This window comes from Triticum dicoccoides, chromosome 3A (genome assembly GCF_002162155.2).
Source record: "Triticum dicoccoides isolate Atlit2015 ecotype Zavitan chromosome 3A, WEW_v2.0, whole genome shotgun sequence".
Lineage (NCBI taxonomy): Eukaryota > Viridiplantae > Streptophyta > Magnoliopsida > Poales > Poaceae > Triticum > Triticum dicoccoides.
In genome coordinates, this window is record NC_041384.1 from 263,282,214 (window position 1) to 263,286,098 (window position 3,885).

Here is a 3,885-nt window from a genome sequence, read left to right on the forward strand (position 1 = left end):
TAGTGGAAGGCCTAATAGTCTGTAAAGCTTCTCGGTCATTCCTTCTGTAATGTAGCGCAAACAATGACTGCTTCTTTCTGCAAAGTGGAACGACCAACTGGACCCAGTAATGCAGCAGTTTGCCTTGGACAAATTGGCTCCTTTTGTGCAGTTGAACTAAAATCGAAGTCGGAATAAAACCAAGCTTTAATTTTGATATCCCTGTAAGCAACAAAAGGTATAAGGGAAACAATTACTAAGAAATAACGGTTGATGACTTGTACTCCCAGAAGAAAAACATCTACTGATCTACCTTATCTTAATGGGAAACAAAGCAGGAGAGTAGCAATTCTCAATCAGTGTGATTCATTCATATTAACTGAGACATTATCTTAACAATGCCTTGTTTCAAGATGTATAAACAATGAAAAAGCAGAAAAGCATCATTCCGAAAACAATGCGACTGATTCATTTTAACAGAGACATTATCTTAACAATACCTTGGTTAAACATGTAGAAAGAACAACAAAGAAGGATAGTACCATTTGTAAAACACTTTAAGTCTGTAACTAATATATAATAACAGAGACATTATCTGAACAATACATTTCTTAGACATGTACTCCGGCCGATCCCTAAAAGAAATGGTACTCCTGCCAATCCCTAACAAGTGTTTACAGTTTTGAACGAAGTTTTAGTTCCAGGGTAGAGTGGGCGCAACAACAGTATGTGTTTCCATCTACTTATAAAGGGGGGGATGCAGAGTTTGTTGTAACAAAGCAACAAGCATCATGTCTGGGTTGGTTCCATTTTTGTTCACTACTTAATGGGAAAAGACAGCAATACAATAGCTTCAATTCAACATTTATTTAAAACAGTACCAATACAAGTAGCACAACATCTCAAAGCACACTGCACAATCATGTGGATGAAGGCCTGTACTAACCTTTCATGAGATCGACAACGATAAAATACGAATCTGCCAACACGAATAGGAAATCCAATCTCGTTTTGTGCAGTTGCACTAAAATCAAGCAAAGTGTTTCGCATAGAGAAGCAAAATGTCGCAATAGCAACAAGTTGAATAGATATCCCTGTATAAACAGAGGCTAAAAAGGAACCAATTACTGGCTAATAAAGGAGGATGCAATGTGCGGCCACAAAAATTGTAATCCCGCCAATCCCTAACAAGTGTTGCAGTTTTGAAATAAGATTCAGTAGTTAATTTTGAGAGTGGCATCAATTACTGGCTTATAAAGGGGGTGATGCTGAATTTGTTATAACAAAGCAACAAGCATCATGTCTGGGTTGGTCCCATTTTTGTTCACTACTTAATGGGAAAAGACAACAATACAATAGCTTCAATTCATCATTTATTTAAAACAGTACTAATACAAGTAGCACAGCATCTCAAAACACACTGCACGATCATGTGGATGAAGGCAAGTACCAACCTATCATGACGCACACAAGATCACGTACGAATCTGCCAACACGAATAGGAAATCCAATCTCGTTTTGTGCAGTTGCACTGAAATCAAGAAAAGTGTTTCGCGTAGCGAAGCAAAATGTCACAATAGCAACAAGTTGAATAGATATCCCTGTATAAACAGGGGCAAAAAAGGAATCAATTACTGGCTAATAAAGGAGGATGAAACATGCGGCCATAAAAATGGTAATCCCGCCAATCCCTAACAAGTGTTGCAGTTTTGAAATAAGATTCAGTAGTTAATTTTGAGAGTGGCATCAATTACTTGCTTATAAAGGGGGTGATGCTGAATTTGTTGTAACAAAGCAACAAGCATCATGTCTGGGTTGGTCCCATTTTTGTTCACTACTTAATGGGAAAAGTCAGCAATACAATAGCTTCAATTCATCATTTATTTAAAACAGTACCAATACAAGTAGCACAGCATCTCAAATCACACTGCACAATCATGTGGATGAAGGCCTGTACTGACCTTTCATGAGACGACCAACATAAAATACGAATCTACCAACACAAATAGGAAATCCAATCAAGTTTTGTGAAGTTGCACTAAAATCAAGCAAAGTTGCCGGTGTGACATTTAAGTTTTCAATGGCAACAAGTTGAATAGATATCCCTGTTTTAAGAGGCAAAGAAGAAAACAATTACTGGCCAATAAAGGAGGATGAAACATGCGGCCACAAAAAGAAGCATCTACCTTATCTTGATGGAAAACAAAGTATAGGACAATAGCATTTCTAAAACGGTTGGATTGATTCATATTAACAGAGAAATTCTTTTAAAACAGATCAGTAGTTAATTCTGAGATGAACAACAACAAAATAGCTGCATGGGACATGCCAGCACCATGTGCGTCCACACGTATAAATGGGTGATGCAGAGTATGTAGCCAAGCAGCATATATGCGTTGGTCCCATATTTATTCTCTTTGAACCTTCTTCCTATGTGAGGGCAGCAAATCTAGTCATGCACAAACTACTCGAACCCCCAGTTTCTTTCCCTTTTCAACAAAGAGATCGGTTCCTTATAGATGTGTGTACTGGGTTACCCCCTTTTTCCATTTTCGACCTACAAAGCGGCTGGATAGCCAGTATATACTACTTTTCGCCCCTCCTTTCCTCATTGAACCACGTCCTAGATTCATGCTCCAGCCCACCGCACCCTTCTTTCCTCTTTGAACCAAGACCTAGATTCGACTACAGATCAAAAAAGATCCACATGCAGCTAGAGCAACGACGGTTTCAAAGAAACTTATACCTTAGGGTCGTTGGGATGTGGCAAGGCGTGCGGCGGGAGGCCGGATCTGCTGTCAGGACCCCGACTCGATGTCACATCGATCTAGCCGGTAACACCTCATATCACTTTGCGGCCTCACGCACGGTATCCCCACGGGTGTCGCCTTACCTTTGCCCGGGGCTGTTTGCGCCTTTTGGCTCACGTATATGATAGTGTCGCTAGCATCCATATGATAAAGAGCCCGGGCTGACATGACTAGTCGTAAACCCAAAGTGGCACAGACTTACAGGGACAGGCATCCATGACCCAGCTTCAAACGTGTCGGTCATCAGCAAGTGGGTCCGGGCTGTAGCACTGGGCTAGCAGGACTCCGGTAAACCGGGCTGTAGCGGGCTAACAGGACTCCGGTACTCAAAGCGTGACATTTCCCCGAAGGGACAGACACAGGAACGAAGAAGGACACATGCCGGCCAGCCTAAGTGTTCCAGAGCAGTAGCAAGCTACCATGGCTCAGCGGTAACACTAGGAGACATTTCCCGGTAAGAGAGGCTACTAAAGATAAACAACTAGATAGTCAGATCCCACACATACCAAGCATTTCAATCATACACACAATATGCTCGATATGTGCAAATACAACGAAGCATCACAACATGACTCTACGACATAAGTACTTTATTTAAGGCTCAGGGAGCCATACATAACATACACAAAGGTACGGGTCTCACGACCCAACATACAAGTCATACAGTCATACAAACCAGCAGCGGAAGTAACTTGTCTGAGTACAGACAACTAGTGAAATAAAAGAGGCTTGGAAAGCCTAGCTATACTACGTGGTCCTTCACAAGCTCAGGGTCACCACCTGGGTCTTTAGCCTACTCGTTGATGTCAACATCTACATAGAACCCATCAGAAGGGGTTGCAGCGTCTTCTGTAAAAATGTGGATTATAGCAACATGAGTACAAAGGTACTCAGCAAGACTTACATCAGATCCTACATACATGCATGTTATCAAGAAGGTTGGTGGAGTTATTGCAGCAAGCCAGCTTTGACTCTTGGCTAGGCTATCCTACGATACTCCAACTTGAAATGGTTTTGCGCACACGAGTCCACTACTCACCACTTCAATACACTACCGAGGATCCGCCTCCGTCTTCCTACGGAAGAGCCATCCTAG